The sequence below is a fragment of the Calypte anna genome, chromosome 3 (genome assembly GCF_003957555.1).
Source record: "Calypte anna isolate BGI_N300 chromosome 3, bCalAnn1_v1.p, whole genome shotgun sequence".
In the NCBI taxonomy this organism is placed as follows: domain Eukaryota; kingdom Metazoa; phylum Chordata; class Aves; order Apodiformes; family Trochilidae; genus Calypte; species Calypte anna.
Window position 1 is genome coordinate 80,171,912 of NC_044246.1, and position 20,379 is coordinate 80,192,290.

A 20,379-nucleotide genomic window follows, 5' to 3' on the forward strand; every position below is an offset into this window, starting at 1 on the left:
ATTCAGACAGTTAGAATTCAGTGCCACTTGAAGACAGACTGCTGGTTTTGCACTTTCCATATGTGTTGCATTAGGTAATTCAAATTAGTGACATGGCCTTGAAACCCAGCTTAGACTGCTTTAATAAGAACTTACTTCTCAAGACCTCATTTGATCCTTAAATTGGCATAACCTCATTCTATTTGCTGTTTTTCCATTGCTTTATATATAATTTTTTTTGCCTCTGGAATGCACTTGATGAAAACCACCTCTGGAGGATTTGCCTCTCCTAAAATGAAACTAAATAATGGTTTCTAGCTTTTATATAGAAGAAAGTTAAAGTTTTTCTGTCCATCCTACTACCTCTCCTTAAAAATAAATAAATAAATAAATTTTTTTAAAAAAGGGAAAAAAACAAAAAAAACAGTAAATAATAAGCTTCTCCAAAGGTACAGAAGTGGTTTGGTCTTCATTTTGATAGTAAGTTGCTAAACGAAGAGAGATACAATATCATACACTTTGGGAAACTTAAGTCCATCCTTATAAGGGTATTGCAACCTCTTAAAGCCTCTAGGGTGGAGCAGAAGGGTGCTGCTTTTTAAACAACCATACTGACTTCTAGTAGTTCTCTCATTTGCATTTTTTTCATAACATCATGAAAGACCTGTAACCATAACAGCATGGAAATCCTGAAAATATTTATACCCAAAAAAAACTTCACCATGCAGAATACTAAATCAGTAAGATAACAAAAAAACAAACAGAAAAAAAATATATAAAGCTTACACAATTAAAGCCATGAGAATTTGCTATCATGATAATGATTTTTCAGGATTTTCTGTTGACTGTGATCATAACTAAAGGCAACTTTCACTAATACACACTAAAGCAGTAGTAGTTTAGAATCTGACAAATGACTAGTAAATTGAAACTGGGTACTTATATAATAAATGCAGCACTAGCATTAAGTAACATATCCTCAAGGAAACATAGATAGGTTCCTAGATAAATAACAGCAAACACACCCTTCAGCAATAATCAGCACACTGTCCAAGGCATTTAACAACAGCAAGACTACTCCTTCCACTCAGAAGATTACATACCCACAAATAGTTTAACCTGTTCAGAAACTCCGTTTATTTGTTAAAATCTGGGCATAAATCAAGGCTTTTCAACCCCTTGAATACTGTTTGATTACACCATATATTTTATGGGAGGAAAAGTGACTGAATATATAAGGGAAAGTGGGTGCATCTAAGATGAGTAGCAGCTTAGTGCAGAAATTCCCACATAGAGCCTTTTTAAAAAAGTAGCTTCTTCCAGACTGTATTACATGAGCATTGAAACAAAAAACAAGGGTTCTTCCCAATACACAAAATATCGGTGCTGCCTCTAATTCAAATATCAAGTTTTAAGGCAGTAGGTAAGCAGAAGAAAACTTTGGAAAGAGCACCTAGGATTTAAAGGGTTTACAAAACAAGCTGTTGAGTAGAGGCTGAGAAAACTGGATCTATTTTCTCCTTCAGCTGTTTTTCCACATAGGTCATTCGAATAAGGCATCTGTTACATAAAGACAAGGAAAACTCTAGGAAAACTCTAGCCCATTTTACCCGGTGGCATAAGTAGTCGGTTGTTTAAATTTCAAAAGAGGTTAAGACCATACATCAGGAAGTACTTTCAAAGGATAAACTGAACGCTAATGAGGCTACTGACAGGTACTTTCAAAATGGGCCAGACAGCAAGCGACCTGTTCAAGTTTTATATAAATGTGATCTGCCTTTATGTAGAGCTATGGACAAAATCCAACTTGCTTTAAAAAAACGTCACATTCCACCATGCCCCGTATGTCTCCTGGGCCACAGCAGATCTAAGCTGCTTCATCTACTGGGCCGGGACCTTGTCACCCAGGCACAGGTGACCTCTACAAGTTCTCTCCAGACTTTCTGCAACTTCCGCCTCCACAGCGATAACAGCTTAATCCTTACCAGGATGAGACACTCGGTCATCCAGCAACTCTAATCCATTTGGTCCTAACAAGCACTACCAATTAAAGGCAGACACGTCTCAAAAAAAAAGCCACCAAAGTACCATTGGTAGCTAAATTCAGCAGCAACACGTCAGAGCACAGCTATTAGTCAGGAATCAGAGTTCATAAAGAGTAAACTGTAAAAACACTGTGTGCCTGGCTTACTTAAAAATAGGCAAAACTACTTAAGTTTAATAACTTAATACTACAGAAAATGCCAGTCATACAGAAAGTGGCATACAAAAAAGCTACAGTGAGTATGGTTTTTCACAATGCAGCAGGACCTTGCTCTAGATCTTTAGGTTATCTGATTGGGCTAAAAATAAGTAGAGAAGAACAACCACAAACATGTTCCGGAATTTCACCATACTTAAAACCCTATCAGATAACTACAAGTCTTAGAAAGAGCTAATTCTTTAGAATGAACTCTGAACTTTTGGTACTGTTAAAGATGTTGTCACATCAGATGCTGTTGGGTGATTATTTTTTTGTAAATCACAAATGGTAATCAGTTTCCATGAAGACAGACACTGACCACGTCAGCAAAAAAAAGAGGGACGGGTCTCAGAGATCAAGCTATTGGGCCCCTAAAACAACACAGAAATACCCTTTTAACCAAACTAAATCAGCTCTCTGCTGCCTACGCTGCTGATCAAAGCCAGCAACGCTGCAATCTGCTACCCAAAACCTCAGACAAGTATCACCAAGAAAGCCAGAAACACGACAGGCTTCCCGGGATCGTCAGCTAAGGAAACCTGGCAAAGGCTGCTTCCAGTGTCATTTGCGGCGGGCGGATGGGGGGGGGGGTGGTCTGAAGCGTTTCAAAAAGCCATCCACAAGCCAGGGCCAGGCAGGGGGTAGGTGGACGTTTTGACTCTCACTGCACAAGTCCACGTAGCCGGGAACCGGCGAGCGACGGAAGAGACTTCTCAACGCCAGAGACCGAGCCACTTTTCTTCCGCCTCGAAGCCGGTCCCCTCCCGTCCTACGTGGCCGGCAGCCCTTTACTCTCCCTGGCTCGGGCTCTCCCCACTCCTACAGCCCCCCGCTGACCCGCCACATCCCTTCCAGCCGGCTGAGCCGTGACACTGTGCCTCTCCCAGGCCCAGCTCCCCCTCCGGACACATCAGCAGGTCGCGGCCCGCCCCTCACCAGTCGCTAGATGAATGGACTCGGGCGGGCAGGGCGGGATGCGCGCTGGGCAGCGCGGGGGCTCATCCTCAGTGACACCGGGGCAAGGCCAGGCTGCGGCGGCTGCTGCTGCGGCGGCGGCTACCGCGACCCTTCAGGCGGCGACGGCGACGACCGGCGCCAGCAGCTCACAGCAGAAAACAGAGACAGCTGCCGACGCACTCCTAAAGAAGGAAGCAGCCGATTGGCCCCAGCGCCGCCGCACCTCGCACATTGGTTGGTTGAGACTGCAGCCTCGGCTCCGCCTCCCGCGGAGGAGCCCGGATTGATTGACAAGCGGGGTTCATGTGGCCAGAGGGGGCCGAGGGGTGGGGACTGCCACGGGGGGGAGCCCGGGCGGTGGGTGGGAGGCTGGAAGAGACCTGCGGGATAGTCTAACTACTAAACCTTGTCCTTAAGGACCGGGTCTAAACGCCTTTTAAATGCCTCCAGGGATGGTGACTCCACCACTGCCGTTCCAATGCCTGACAACCCTCTCAGTGAAAAAATACTTCCTAACGTCCAGCCTAAACCTCCCCTGGTGCAGCTTCCATCTCATTCCCTCTGGTCCTGCCACAGTTCACTAAGGAGAAAAGGCTGTTTCTCTCCTCGCTCCAACCTCCCTTGAGGCAGTTGAGGAGAGGGACAAGGTCTCCTATAGCATCCTCCAGACTAAACACCTCCAGCTCCCTCAGCCGCTCCTCTCAGGACTTGTGCTCCAGGCCCTTTCATGAGCTTTTTTGCCCTTCTCTGGACACGCTCCAGCACTTCTCTGTCCCTCCCATAGTGAGGTGCCCAGAGCTGAACACAGGACTCACGATGCGGTCTCACCAGAGCTGAGTACAGAGGGATGATCACCTCCCTATTCCTGTTGGCCACACTGTTCCCAGTACAAGCCAGGATGCCATTGGCCTTCTTGGCCACCTGCACACACTGCTGACTCATATTAAGTCAACTATCAACCAATAGCCCCAGATGCCTTTCCAACTTACAGCTTTCTAACCACACTTTCCCAAGCCTGTAGCTTACCATGGGGTTGTTGTGACCCACGTATGAGACCTGGCCTTGTTAAACCTCCTAAAATTAACCTTGGCCCATTGGTGTGACCTGCCCAGGTCCCGCTGTAAGGCTCCCCTACCCTCCAGCAGATGGACACAGCCACCTAGTTTGGTGTCATCTGTAAATTTATTGAGGGTACGCTTAATCCCCTCATCCAAATCATTAATGAATATATTAAAGAGAACCGAACCCTGGGGGACGCCACTCGTGACCGGTCACCAGACAAATGTAGTTCCATTTTTAGTTAACACAAAATGGTGTCCAGAGGTGTGGGGGACAGCGACCACGGAAAGGGACTGGGAGCAATGGGGAGAGAGCAGGTGAAGGGGAGAAAGCTGAGGTGTCTCAGTGGCTTTCCCTGTCGGTCTGCACGAGGGGAGCAGCGTGCTGGGCTGTGAAGAAAGAGGATGGGTTCCTGGCCAGGCAACACCTCCCTGGGAGGACTCAAAAGCAAATAGATGCGCGATCAGCCTGTGGGTCTCCAGAACGTTTTGAAGTGATGGAAAGCCTTGTGAAGTGATGGAAAGAAGGCCATGTTGAGGCAGATTTTCTTAAGCCAATATAATTTATCCCTCTGTCAGAGCAAATGGCTTTATTTCATGGTGCAGCTTGATTTTTGTGAGGCTTTTGATGCCAGCTAGTAGGGTACTCTCAAAAGCGAATTTGATACATGCACAGGGATTTGAAAAAGTGTTCCCATAAAGTTACTACCTGCAGTTCACTTAATGTGGGTTTCAGGTAAACTTCCTGAAGGCTGAAGTAAATTCTCTCTTTTAATTAATGTCTTGGATGATGTAGTGGGTGATACAGATAGTGTAGGAATCTAGGAAACAAGACAAGCATTAAGTACATTAACATAAAGTACAGAATTAAAAATAATAATATCATGCATTTCTTTGTCCAAGATACAGAAATATATTGATGATTTATTATTATCAGTGCCAATGGTCAGAGTTAAAGCCACAATTTTATGCTGTTTGCACCAAAAGACTTCAAAAGAGCCTAGCTATTTGTTAAACCACAAAACATTCCAAGTGGAAAAAAATTTATGTGTCTTCAGCAGTTCAGAAGACTGAGCAGAAGTTTATGTAGGTGAATTTCAAGTATTTTTACCAGTGCCATCCAACCTGGTCCATGTGAATTGTGCAATCTGCTTCCTGTATTTCACTGTATGAATTTTGGTTTGCCAGCATACATTGTAACTCTGCACAATCTATGGAATTTATTTATGCATTACTTTCCTAGTAATAGCTTATTTCTCCTTCAGTCATAAGCATCCCTCATAGGTGGCCTTGCTCCAAGTATGCTGCCCGCTGGCCTAAGAACAGTAATGACCATCTGGGGAGATAGAGGTCAAAATACAGCTGAAGTCAGTCATAAACTATGCTTTGTTTTACAATAATGAATTCAAGAGAATAGCTGGGGCAGGCATCCTTTGGAAAGGCAAACAGCACAGCAGAAAGATCAAGAGGTTTAAAGTTGAACAAGGCCCAAGACAGCATGATTCTATATGAGAAAAAATTATTTCTTAGAAGTTGCTCTGTCCCTTAGGTCTTTCTTAGAAAATACTACTGTAAAGAATTGAGAACTACAGGAAGGGACACAGAAAAGTTGGAAAATAATACTCACTCGGGGACAGGACCTGATAGAGTTCAGGTCAGGGAAGACCTTGTCAGAATAGCCACAGGCTGTTAGCACTGGGTTTTTCTGCAAGAGCTTGATCTTCTTTGAGGGATGTTCCATATTTTTATGAAAAAAACAAACTATTTAACTACTTTACCTATTGCTTAGTGCCTGGGATTTTCTAATTGTTGCCCAGCTTATACATCAGTAATAGAAATTCCTTCTATTTGTGCAGCCTCTGCAAATGCATCAAACTAATGAATATCATTCACAGAATCAGTTTTATGGTTTGATTTGCAGAGACATATAAAAGAACATTGTAAACCAAAAATATCTCAAACCAGGTTAGCTTGAGCCTCTGTTTAAATTACTGGTCTTGTTTTGTTGGATGGAAAATGTCAACATTGTTGTGGAAAAATATACTATTTTAAGCTTTCAAAGGAATTACAAGTAGTGGAGACAAAAAGCCAGTAACAAGTCACTGAAAAGTCTTTTTTAATTTGTGAGTTCCTGAAGCATGTAGTACGTGCTTGACAGTTAGGAACTATTCAATGTTTTTTTTTCAGCCTGTGGTGAAAAGCTCTGAATTATCACAAATAAACTTGTAATTATAGGGGGAAAGTATGTCCGCTGTTTTTACTTTCTATAGCAGCTCCAGTAAAGTAAAAAATAGCTCAAGAAATGGGAAGAGCAATTTTTAAAAAGGAAAACCAGTATGTTTTTACCTATCATCAGAGTTTGAGGAGATATAGTAATTTTGTGAGGTTTAATTAACCTAAAGAGTGTGTTCTTTGTCTTAGCAGGCATCTCAGTTAATTGACTGTTGAGGGACTATAAATTATCTGTGCTCCAAATGTGTATTTAATGTTAGGAGAGATAAATCTAGACTATAGGGAGGACATTTTCCCATTAGGCGGATTTCTGGCAACTATGGATCCTATCCATCCATCCAGAGCAGTCTGCAGAAATATTGAGGCAAAGCTATGTGCCTTGTCTGCTGCATCAGACTTAGGCTAATGGACAAATTAGAGGAGAAGCAGTAAGTGACAGAGAGAAAAAAATGAACTCTGCATTTTATATTATCACTGTAACAATCTCATAAGGGATTTCTAAAATTGATTCTGAATGTTGAAAAATATAGTAATTACTTTTATGAGCCAATAATAAAAAGTTCAGCCTCCATATAAAAAATGAAAATGATTAATTTTTCCTTTTCAGTTATACTAAGTGTTGAGTGACAGATTTCCCCTTTCAAATTTCTATTTATATGCCTTAGCTGGCCTAATTATTACTGGTGTTCTCTGGAACCTTGAGTAATAAGTCTTATTGGCAGCAGTATACTGTCTGCTGAAGAAAAAATTAATCAGCTCCAGCCTTACTGTCTGCTAATACTAAGTAAGTTACTTATTATCTTTCTCCTTTATGAACTTCAAAAAAATATAAACTGCTGGGAAATTTGTGTTACAGAACTAATAGAGGAAGATTCATCGTAACACCTCTTAACAGGGAAGGCCTGAAAAGCAGAGAACTGTTTATTTATCAGATAGACACCCTCAAAAAAACCATTTTTTTACCAGAAAATTATCTCCAAATTTACTTTGAATTTTACTTTAAGAAAATCTATGTCTTAGAGGGATGGATCTACTCAATTCCATGTACCAATACTGTCTTGAGAAAAATGGGGAGAAGTCAGAGGATTGAATAGCATAGAAAGAATGATAGTGAAACTTGGGGAAGTATGGGGACTCTCTGAAGTTTGCTCAGTCTACTTCAGAGTTTTCTTGAAGGTAAAGTATGAGATGGGTATTTAGTGAGCACCCTGGCGTTTTCATGCAACAAACCATGGCTTCATCAAAGCAGGGTCTTCATCTCACAAGTCTGGGAATGTTGCCATGTAGCTGTGTCATGTCAGGTACTCTGACATTTCTTCTTTAATTCTTAATATTTCTAAGTTGTATAATTAGACATTGAGAGCATTTCTAATGTATAAAGTGTATTTTCTATAATTATAGTAGTCTAGATACCCAGAAAGGATGATTTGTCACAAGCCATGATATGAGGTGTTTGTGATGAGACAGCATTGTCCCACCTTTGTCGTATACCAAAAAAAAAAACAAACCAAAAAACAAAAAGACAAAACAACAACACAGTTTTGCAAAAACCTGTGGAAAAGGGCACAACATTGTTTAAGAGAAAAAGGTATTTGTATACCCTACGTAGTAAGAGGCAGATTGTCCAGATTGTCATTTGTGTAAACTGCTTGAGGAACAACTACTTGCAGTGGCCGGAGTGTAATCTTGGAGTGATAGGATGGAAGGTAATGGTTTTACACTGAAAGAGGGTAAATTTTTATTAGATGTTATGAAGAAATTCTTTACTGTGCGGGTGCTGAGACAGTGGAACAGGTTGCCCAAAGAAATTGTTGCTGCCTTCTCCCTGGAAGTATTCAAATAGAGATTGGATGAGGCTTTGAGCAACCTGGTCTAGTTGAAGGTGTCCCTGCCCATGCAGGAAGGTTGGGAGGAGGTGATCTTTAAGGTCCCTTTTAACCCAAATGATTTCATGATTTTGTGATCTCCAATACAATCAGAAAACGCAATACATGGATGTGAAGTAAAATTAATGTTATCTCTTGTGATATTAAATATTTTTCAGAAGAGTATGACTTTAAACAAAATGTTTTCTTATTCTGAGGGAAGTTTATTGTGTAAATGCAGCAAGGAAATTCAATTTTTGTTCTGTCCTCCTGTGCATCCTCCCAGCCTTCTGAATAGAGGGCACAAGGATGCAGGCTATCTCAGACCATCAGTTTCCTCTCAAGGGGAGAAAATGGATGAAAAGGCATGAGAATCAAGGATGTTATCTTGGGGCTTCCGAAGGACTTTCTCAACATTAATTTAAGAGTCTTTGGGAGATAAAAACAAACAAGCAAACAAAACAAAAAACCCCACAAGCCGTCAAGAGAATAAAAACCTCTACATCTAATAGACACACCTTTGCCATTTACCACCTTGTAGTGCCATCTACAGTCGAAAAACTCTTCTTACACTCTGATGTCACCATTTGGCTCCCAGCTCGTTGGTTTCACAGAATAATTCTGCAACAAAAACTACAGCACCGCAGTTTTTTTCACAGGCCGAGCTTGTCCAATGCTGGCTGAGGACTCAAGGGGGTCTCTTAAGCTACTCCTAGCTGTGCCAGTGGCTTACTGAACATCGGGTCAGGCAATGGGCAGAGTATTGATCCTTCCTCACTCCCAGCATGGTTTGACTCCATGCAGAATTAGAATGAGCTCCTCCTTTAGAACTGCTGAAAACAGAAGTTTAACCTTTTATTAATTTATTAATGCTTTAAATTGTCCTTTGTACGAGCCTTTTTCTGACCACCATGTCTCTGCAAAATAGGGAGATTATTATTTTGGATAACTAACGTGTTCAAAACTGCGAAGGAGAGGCTGAAGAAGAAATAATAACAAATGAATCTGAAGGTTGAGATTCAGTTTTGCTCTAGTGTATGGTAAAATTACAAATGAAATGCAAGTGAAACTTCAAAGGGCAGGAGTGGAGTTTCTACAGTTTTCAAAACAAAGCTATGCCAAATTGTAGAGGAAAAATAAATCTTAAAAATGTAAAAGGTTCATATTTCCTCTCTAGTAATTCCAACCAACACAGCTATCATTAATGCCCTCTTTAAAAAGATCATGCATATGTATATTGCATTCCAGATAGTGCATCATATGAATACTATTACATGCATAATACTTCTCAACTTTTATTCATGCAATATGGATACATCTGAGTTTTTGCTAAGTATTCTAATAGCAAAAGCCAAGCAGCAGCATATCTATGATTTGCCATTCTAATGGTCACAAATACAGACAAAAATTTCACACTATGTTTCCATCCTACCACCACAGCAATGTGGCCATGGCCTTTAAGCTTGCCGAAGATTTATGAGCATTTTCCATTTTATAAAAACTTCATTTTTATATGCTATTAAAAGTTTTTATTAATGTCAGTCATGATGGAAATCATTATTTGTATGATTTGTTCTAGTTTCACAAAGAGGATGTATAATACTTGGTGGATTCTGTACACTCTGATGACTGTAAATTTTGATAAAGTAATACCAAGTTTGGTATCATTGTTTCTGGTTATTTAATCTTTTTACTTGCAGATATGAAAACTGAAGTGGACTTGCGTCTCCTCTACTAGTCCTGGTTGCTGCAGTATGAATATCCAGTACCAGACTGCAGGCACAAAGGGGTGTTCTGCTAGAGCTGTAGGCCAAAATGTCAGAAATGACTGTGAGATAGCATCAATTGAGCGACAGTAATACAAAACCCACTTGCTTCTCTTCTGCTTGCTTTCCCTAATAGACACTTAATTCAGTGACCTGGTTCTGGGACCAGAGATTAAAAGTCCCAAAAAAGGGAGCCCAACTGCTGTGGATCTCACTGTCACATATGGTTCTATCTCATTGTCACCAAAGTTTGCCCTCAAGAACCAAGCCAGCTCCTATACTTATATTCATTGTCAAGTCCTCAGTGCTGCTGGGCAAGCACATTTGCTATCTATAGGTACACTCCTCTCTCCTGTTCTGACCAAGGGAGTACATCTCATGCTGCCTAATGGTGAGTCCAAGGTGATCATCCACATCTTCATGACTGCTAGGCTGCATTTTTGCAATGTAATGAACACACCAGAACACAATAGTCAGATATAAGCAAAGTGAAGCTATTCGGAAAATACAAAAAATACAAAAAAATACATTTGTGTGATTTTTTTTTTCCTATCTTGTCTTTTTAAAAATATCCTGGTTTCTTAATTGTTACTATTAGCTATGCTATCAGTGACAACTTTCTCTATTCACTATACCAGTTCCCCACAAAGCACAAATTCATAGTCCTTATACTCCTGTAGTTTGACTTTCAGTGTCAGGCTAGCTTAAAGAACACTTCCCAGAGGAGACCAATCTCCCTTTTTGATTTCACTATACAGAAGTGAAATCCTTTTTTGGTGTGCAAAGGGCAAATCTTTTGTAGCAACATAACTAAAAGCTTGGGCCTCCTCTTCCTCTGGAGCAACACAGGTGGCCTCATCATCTCCTATGCAAACTGCTAGAAATATTCTCATCTGTTCTGGATGGAAAAAATCTTCCAGTCGCCTGCAGTGAGCCTCCCAAAAATACAAATCTGTGGCTCAGTCATTAATCAGTGTGGAAAAGAAAGCGCTGGCCGGCTGTTCTGCTCAGCTCTGTAGCTGCTCTCTCTCAAGGGCCTGTTAGGTATTTTGCCACTAGATGCCACTGTCGACACACGTTTGTTCTTTCATTATATTCCTCGGGAAGTGTTCAGGAAAACCGAGACATTATTGTTGTAGCCCTCTGTCCTGGTTTGGGCCAGGATAAAGGTGATTTTCTGTCTTGTACTTTTGCTTTTAGCTAAGTCTCTTGTAAGTAGTTGCACTTGCTGAAATTAACAGCAAGTTTCTCAGACAGTGTCTGCTTCTAGGATTGATAACACTTGATGTTTATAGTTACTGCTAGAGACTGGTATGCAGAGCCAAGGACACTGCTCAGCTCTGAGGAAAACATTTTACCATCCAGGAGGATACAGAGGTCCCACCTGAGCCCTCCTTTGGGGAGGAACGGACAAGATAGATGCCAGAATTGACCAAACAGAGTATTCCATCCCATATACGTCACACTCAGTATAAATTTGAGGCATCACGAGGGCCGAGCCGGATCTTTTCCTGATTTCCTGCTTCCCTTCCTTCTCGGCATCCTGGAAGGATCCCGTCCGTTCATTTGCCTGTGCTCCTGATCCGTGCCAGCCCATATCTGTGTGTTCCTGCCTCCGGTTCCCGACTGCTGCCGACTCCAGGAGTCCAGCCTGGACTTTCCCAGGGCTGCCCTGCAGCCTCGGTGGTGACGTGAGAGTTATTGGGGGAAAGGAGGGAGGAATATGGTTTCCATTTTCCTGTAATTTTACTGTAATTTTACCTATTTATCATTACTGTTTCATTAAAGTTGTGTAGTTTAGTTTCCAACCCATAAGTCTCTCTCCATTATTCTCTCTCCTTTCTCTATCAAGGAGAGAGAGATTAATAGAGAGCGTCTGTTATTCGGTTTAATCGCCGGGCCAGTGTTAAACCGTGACACCCTCCAGTATCTGAAGAGGGCCAAGAAGAAAGTTGATGAGGGACTTTTTAGGGTGTCAGGAAGTGATAGGACCAGAGGGTATGGATTCAAACTAGAGAAGGGTAGATTTAGGTGGGATGTTAGGGAGAAGTTCTTCACCATGAGGGTGGTGAGACACTGGAAGAGGTTGCCCAGAGAGGTGGTGGAAGCCCCATCCCTGGAAGTTTTTAAGGCCAGGCTGGACAGGGCTCTGAGCAACCTGATCTAGAGGGAGGTGTCCCTGCCCATGGCAGAGGGACTGGAACTGTATGATCTTTCAGGTCCCTTCCAGCCTTGAAAATTCCATGATTCTAGAGACAAGAATGAATTTCTTTTACCTAATAACAAACCTCTTCAAATATTATAGAACCATAACTAGGGAGAGAAGGCAGCATGTGAGATTTCTGTTTAATGTGACAAGGAAAAAAATATTAGTTCTTGTCCAGTTCTGACAAAGTCTTATCTGGGAATATGTACTTCCCTCTCTCTGCTGGGAAACCTCTTTTCCTTCTCACATGAAAGCCACTAATTACTAACAACCAGGAGAAAAAGAAAGGAGCTCAGAAGCTGGACCATTCTTCCCCCTTCTTCTCCCAGCAGAGAAGAAAACAAGTCTCCTATTACCCTGAAAGTATTGTATGGAGTAGAAGGACTCCATCCAGGTATTTGACTGGGACTAGAACAAATGGAAATCCTATTTCTAGACCTTGAAAACTGAAATAATCCCTTAATCATGTGCAGTTCTCCTCCTGAAGCACAGTGTTTCCAGACACTCCCATACTTGTTTGGTCTGGTGGTTATCTGAGCAGCTAATCCTTGTGCTAAATATTACCTAGGTGTTGGACAAGGTCCCTGCTGGCAGTGGGACCTTTTCCAGGCTCGAGGAAGCCAGCAGAACTGGGAGCCTGACCCATAGTGCCGGCTTAGAAACACTGACATTTTGCTGTGGTTCTGATGCTGTTTTTTTAGAAAACATGAGACTATTTGAATTAGGCACCATCTGTAAGGGAAATAGTAGGACTTGTGCTCATAATGTAGAAGTGAAAATTTAATGAATGATCAATACTTTGAAAAACTAAATAAAACCGGTAGTATTTCAAATTTAAAAAGATGTTAAAACTGCAGAGACATTTTTCATTTTTAAAAGTCTTTTTTTAGCATGCATACATCTTCCCTAGCTATTCCTGTTCGAGAGGTTGGTCAGCAGTAAATTGCTTCCAGACAGAATATATGGCTGCTACTTCTTGAAAAACAGTCTTATCTGCTTGCTGCTTTTAAAAATTGTTTTTAAGAAGAATAAACCCGTGAGGGAAGATTACATACAGGATTGGATTCAATTTTTATCCAAACCACTGTTTCCTCAGGTCAGTGAAGATATTGTAGACTCACATCACTAGATCTACACTACCTTCTGAAGGGATGTGGATTTTAAAAACTACTCTTTTAACCCAAGTCAGTCCAGATCTTGGTTTCAGCAGAACCTCACAACCTACATGAGCACAACTTGAACAAACTTGAGCACAGACATGGGAATGAATGTTTACGGCAGAGTAAAAGATGAAGAGGCAGGAATTTCTTAGGAACAAAGCAGTATGAATGACACTATTGTCTGCTACACACCTCACAGCATCCTTCCAAAATCTTTCTTATCAACAGTAACACTGCTATATTAGCATAATACTGCCCAGACAACAAATGGGTGTTTTAGCAGAGCTATGTAACATTTCCCAGATAAGTGGTAAAATACTCCAAAATCACTATGATAGCCAGGAGGCTACAAGCCACCTCACCATGCTCATTCCATCTCATCCATTTTGCATAAAAACAGCCAATATGTAGTAGGGACCATCAAGACTACAGATTCCTTGTCCTGCAAAGCCATACCAAAAAAGATTAGATAAAGAAAATTTGGATGAACATGTTTTTTAAAGAACAAAGAGAAACAGCAGAGGCAAATCTCAGCTATAAGTGCTGGCTGTAAATTCAGCCACCAATGATGGGATTAAGAAAGCCCCAGGAAGCTCCCCTGCCCTCTGGTTGGGACAGTGGGGTCCCTGGCCATGAGACTTTGCCTGCCCCAAGGGGAGCCCCTGTCACTCCAGACCCTGCCTGTGCTGTTTCCTGACATTTGCATCATTTCAAGAAGGGGGTTTGGGAAGGGTAGGAAGAGCTATTCTGCCACTCTTTATTCCCAGTCATGGTTGCTTCTCTCTGAACATACTCATTTGTTTTCCAGGTACTCATCCTTACTCCTGCAGTTCTGTTTTTTATAGAAAATAGTAGGAAGGAAGACACAGAATTTTTCATGCCAAAGCTCATTAAGCAAATTTTGTTCAGCCATCTGCTCTGCCCCCCCCCCACCCCCCTCAAAAAAAACCCCACAAAAAAAACCCAAACAAACAAACTAAAAAAAGAGAGAGAAAGAGAAGGAAAGAAAGAAGAGAGAAAGCAAAAAAGAGAGAGAGAGAGAGAGAGAGAAAGAAGAGAAAGAAAGGGGGAAGAGGAAACAGGAAAGGGAAAGGGGAAGGGGAAGGGGAAGGGGAAGGGGAAGGGGAAGGGGACGGGGAAGGGGAAGGGGAAGGGAAGGGGAAGGGGAAGGGGAAGGGGAAGGGGAAGGGGAAGGGGAAGGGGAAGGGGAAGGGGAAGGGGAAGGGGAAGGGGAGGGGAGGGGAGGGGAGGAGGGAAGGGAAAGGAAGGAAAGGAAAGGAAAGGAAAGGAAAGGAAAGGAAAGGAAAGGAAAGGAAAGGAAAGGAAAGGAAAGGAAAGGAAAGGAAAGGAAGGAAAGGAAAGGAAAGGAAAGGAAAGGAAAGGAGCGTAGCAGCTCTGGAGCCAGTTTTTCCCCATACTTCAGTAGCAAGCTGATGTGTGAGAAATTATTTTTGTCTACCTTCTAGTTTCCTTAGTAAAAAGTTCTTGGCAATGTCTCACCTCAGCATCATCTTATGCCTTGGCTCAGCTGTACAGCAGCACAACAAAACCCTTTTTATCCTCTTACTATTACAGGCATATTTTATTCTAAGTGGCATTATGCTGTCCCTCCACCAAAGCATGGTGGGGCAAAAGAGAGCCAGGGATGGTATTCTGAGATGAGAGAGCCATTAAAGAATTTTTGAGTGGCTGGTGTTGCACAGCTGTGAAAGAGACAAGACACAGGATGTGATTTGTGTATTAAACAGGTCCAGATAAGTTGGGTTTAATGATGGCATGTAGTCAATGTGATGATTCACTCCTTGCTCTGTAGGACATTGTTGTTATAAGACCTCCTCAGGGTCCTTTTCTTTCTGCAGCCTGCTTTTACATGACTTACAGCTTTGTGCTCAGCCTTTTTCAGCCCAAGCAGATTACAGCCAGCTTTTTCTCATCTCTCCCAGAGAAGATCTCTGTATTACCAGTACAGGCAATATCCTTGCACAAGCACCTTTTCCCTGTCCTTGCACATAGCCAAATGCCAAAGTTGGCACAGCTTTGTGCACAGGACTGGCTGGAGAGGAAGAAAATAACAGAAAGTTCTGTTGTAAAGGCAGCTTCTGAAAAGTAAGAAGATTAATCTGTCTGCTCCCATCTCTTAAGAAGTATCTCCCTTTAACAGATAGTAAATCTCCAATCTGGGACTGAGCTGTTCCTCACATAAAAATGGAATATGCTGCTGAAACTTCAGATGCCTCAGCACCTATAGGTATTTTAAACTCATAAGCACTCACAAAAATCATGTCCAGATGGCATAAGACTTAGACATAGTTTCTGTCTCTCCCTGGGACTTGATTATCTCCTATCTTGTTCTTTATATCACTTGTACTGCTTATACCTTCTAATTTATATCTCTCAAAGCATTGCCATTTCAGTAAGGCACACACCTGTAAGTGGTTACATAGGATATAAAGTAGGAGAAAATTAGGTCTGTGGTTCCAATCTGTCCTGCAGAAGAAAAAAACAATCTAGAGAGAAAAGGAGAATAGGAATTACCAGATGCCTAGGATAGCAGAAGATAAACAAAACTATTATTCTTCCATCAGTCAAGGAAGCAGGAAAAAAAAAAAAGAAAAGGATTCTGTACTCCACCTGGATGCTTCATTCAGGATTGCTTTTTGCAGATCCCTCCAGGTGTAGGTATCTTATGAAAGGAAGTCCCTAAAAATGTTTTTGAGAGTTTTTTTCTGAAAGCTGATGAACCAATGTTATCCTGTTACCTTCAGGAGAGTGCTGGGTCACTCCAATAAGAGCAGTGTTTCATTCTATAGCGTGCTTACATGGCACTTACCAGTACTATGGGCAGCAAGCACAGCAATGCCTACAACAAAACAGCTGAAAGGTCAGGCATCTGCTTGATGCACCTGAAAAAAAGGGATAGGGAGCTAATTTCTTCTCTCAGTGTAAGAAAGAACTCTTCCAGTGCATCTCTCAAGCTGCAAGAGGAGTACTGAAAAGATTAATGCTTTTGAATGAGGAAACCAAGCTAACAACAGCTGCCCATGCCACTTGTGTGAGGAGAGAGGAAGGAGGGCATTCCTTTGCCTTTGAGGGTCATGGCAGCCTCTCTGTAAGACTACAGTTGCTGGAAAAAGTTCAGGTCTGTAATATGTCTATTTGGTCTTTTTTACTAAAATCACATTTGTTCATAGTTCAGACATACATTTGTACAGCTTATAATATAATCATGTCCAGCGATGCTAGTCAGACTTCCTACATGCAGCCAAGCAAACAGGGCTGACTCAAAGCATGACAGACATGACCCCTTCACAGGCCATTTTACCTCAGAACACTTTTATGTTTCTGGTTAGATCTATCCCCCATGCCTAATAATATCAACATTTTAATTCTCTAAAGTAAAAATAAAGATGTAAATCCCAATACTCCTTGTGAAGGATTTAGATTAAAAATGAAAGAAATAAGAAAAAAAAATTGCACAAAGCTATCACTGGCAGCTTGTTCAAAATGTAAGTTTTAAAGTTATCCTGTGAGAAATACTGTTAATAGTAAAAACTGACTCACCTGGGCTCATAAATCCATTGATTACTGTGAAACATTAATACTTAGTGCATCTGCTATACTGTCTAGAGGCTGCTCTTTATGGTAAATTACAGAAAAGCATTGGACATCTCCAGGATGCTCTACACATTGTCGCAGAAGCTTTTTAACAGATGAATAGCTACTTTTTCCATAAGGGGAGTATCAGAGAGCCATGAAAGTTGTAGACACATTTAGGATATAACAAAGTAGGAACAACATTGATAATAAAATAGCATGACCTAAACTACACCAGCTGGTGAATAGCTTTAATCAGGCTCCCAGAAAAGACGAGAAATGGAAGCAAAAAACTAGCAAGGGACAGGAATGGGTTAAAAGATCTCAGCACTAGCCTAACTCCACTTGTATGGAAATCAGTGCCTTCTAGAGGAACAAAGCAGCACCGAGATTTTTTTTATTTAAAACGGTACCTGTAGCTCATTCTTGTTAGCTCTTTTCCTAAAGTGAGAAATAAGCACCACATTATCCCAAGGATCTAGATTTCTGTTATTCTTACACTGGATAACGGGCAAACAGAAATATTTTAGTTAAAAAAATGCTACTATTGAGCTGATATTATTTCTGTCTCTGTTCCCACTGTGGAGTGAAGCTCATTTCGTGGGACTCAGCCAGGAATGGAGATGTAATATACGAAGCTGTTCGGAGAATCAGCATTGAAAATTAGTCAAGCAGTTTCTGTAATTTTAAATCTATCCTGACCTAGGAGAGTTATTCCCTTCCTATAATTAAGTCTATCATAACAGTAACAGGAGTCATATCTAAAGCTGGAGAAATGCTACTTAAGCAAAAATAATATGATAAAACTGCCTCATCAAAAGTGGAAAATACTCAATGATACTAACTTTTCAAAAAGAAATATAACCAGGTCTTTTAAGCTATCAGAATAATCCTTTTCCTTATTTTCACATTACTGTGTTTATACAAGAAACATCTTGTAAGCAAAATAATATATTCTATAATTTGCATTTAACTTTGCACCTGAAATAATTTCCATCCATTTCAGCAAAAGCTGGTTTTTTACTTCTGTTCCACATAATTCATCTCTGGCATTCTCAAGCTGCCAGATATTTTATATGACATGCTTATAGCAAAAAAGAAAAGAAAAAATACACTCCATTCCTACAGAGATAGCAGGTCTCAGCATATTAATACAGTCAAAGCAATCTAGTAGGCAAAAGAAATGAAACCAGCCACAGCAGGTCAATAAGGAACAAACAGTGTAGGAAACAAAAGAAGCCAACATAAGTTATGAATTTTGAATAAAAAGAAGAGTTCTGATTGACTTAAAACCTGCAGAGTGTGGTCACCTCACTGATTACCAAAGCTATCTCTGCATGGAACAGTCAAACATAACTGCATTGACAGGAAAGAACATTTCCATGCATCAGGACCACTGTCAGGTATACAAATGACACTGCCAGTGTGGAAAATATTAGTCTAAAAAAAAAGTGGAACCTGAATAGTGGCTGAGGTTACAGCCTAAGATACCTGCAAAGGCTTTCTGCTGTGGATCTCCTCTCTTTCACACAGGGTGGAGATATACACGGTCCCATGCTCTTTACACAGAGGTGGCACAGACCCATGAACAAGTAGTTTTGAACTAACCCAAAATTACAAATAAGTCTGACTGTGTAAATACAAGACAGGTCAGTTTTCCAAACCCAGAAAGGTTTACTCCAGGTAAAAAAGGCACAAAATTTGACATCTCTGCTTAAATATAGTCTCACCCGTTAGCAAATAAAATTTAAATTAAAAGATGATTTTTTTTCAAACTTACTGCAAGCTTTCAGCTAAGTTTTTTTTGTTGTTATTGTTTTTTGGGTTTTTTTGTAATTAATTGCATGAAAATCTAGTTCACTTCCTCAATCAACTAAAGACCTCTACTGTACACAAATAACACATGCCTGGACATATTTAGCTCTCTTTTCTTCTCAACCTCAATATCTGACCTTTTCAAACACTCAGTATATCTTTCTACATATTTTCTTTATTTTTAGAATAAATAATTACATCACCTTTTTTTTTTTCTCCAAGATGAAGTTGCCATTAATTAACAGATACATCCTCCCCATTCCTGTTTCACTAGTAAAGGTGTTGCCTGAACAATGAATAAACCTTTTTTAAGATTACATTTAGCAAAGTAAGATGAGAGATTTAATAATTGTAACCCAATGTATGTTTTGGGGTTTTTTGCCTTATAGACTGAATAATACAATTCAGGCAGCAATGAGAAGTGCTAATTCAATTTTTCCTCTATTACCAAGGAGGGTATTTTGGCATTATACATAGAACCTTCATTTTAAAGTAGTGCTATTCTACTCATTAGGAGTCTGCAAGAAGTACTTTGCACAGGCACCCACCGAGTACTGGGGATAAGAATATGTCTGTAACCAAGAAATAGTTAGAAGTTCTAAACAGTGTCCTGACTTGAAAATTTTGCTACTTACAGTGAATAAATTAGATGCCTGGAACCACAACAAGGTCAACATTTGCTGAAGTGTGATTTTTTCTCAATGAAAGAATTCATCTTCTGATAGAATCAGAATCTGAATTCACATGCTGATGGACTATTCATTAGCCTGTTATCAATTAACCTAAAGGAAATTTAAAAAAAAATCTTGAACTGAGGGAGAAATGAGAAGAGTTCATGTTTTTGAGAAAGGTGAAAATGATTTGAGGAAAAACAGTGATTGGTCTATCTTTCTTTTTCTGTATGTTTGGCAGTGTAAATAGCAGCTATAAAACCTAGGAATTACTATCCAAGCTGGAAAACTATTTTATTCTGAGCATGAAACAAAAGTAATCATGTAATCAGATGAGAACTTCTGCTCCCATTAAAAATATCTGATGAGCGTCACATTACCTGTGGATTTCATGGCATTACAGCTTTGTCTATCTCATGCACATCTGGGTTAAAATGGCCTTTCTTGAGAGTTCCCCAACATATTTTTTCCTTTACTTGCACAGGCTCACTTTCTACACCAGTTAACACTTTTTTAAAATAATCACATACCAGCCAAGGCAACCATATAAATATATAATGTTCCATCAGTGGACATCATGCAGCCAGGGTTTATTTGGATTTATCAAAGAGATTTAGGAGACACCAAATGAAGCGCTGAAAGTTAAGGCACAGCACAAGCTTCAGTGATACATCTGATTTGTGGAACTGTCTACTAAGCCACTAAAATTTCTGGCATATGAAACAGTGGCCAACAGTCCTGGCAGTCATCCTGAAGGTGGTAACATGCTGGCACTGAAAAGGAGTGTGCTTTTAAAGCATCTTTGAAAGTGCCAAACCCTCTGTTCTACCTGAA

At 40.7% G+C, this 20,379-nt stretch overlaps 1 protein-coding gene across 3 annotated transcripts in view; it reads right to left on the minus strand.

Moving 5' to 3' along the window:
• Positions 1 to 3,425, minus strand: part of IBTK (inhibitor of Bruton tyrosine kinase) — a 50,788-nt gene extending 47,363 nt beyond the window's left edge. For 2 of the 3 annotated variants that reach the window (XM_030447107.1, XM_030447106.1), the window contains exon 1: positions 3,158 to 3,310. The gene's annotated coding sequence lies outside the window, so the exon portion shown is untranslated. Of the gene's footprint in view, positions 1 to 3,157 lie in introns of all 3 variants that reach the window. The other variant, XM_030447105.1, reaches the window with a different exon arrangement.
• Between the last annotated feature and the right edge of the window lie 16,954 nt (positions 3,426 to 20,379).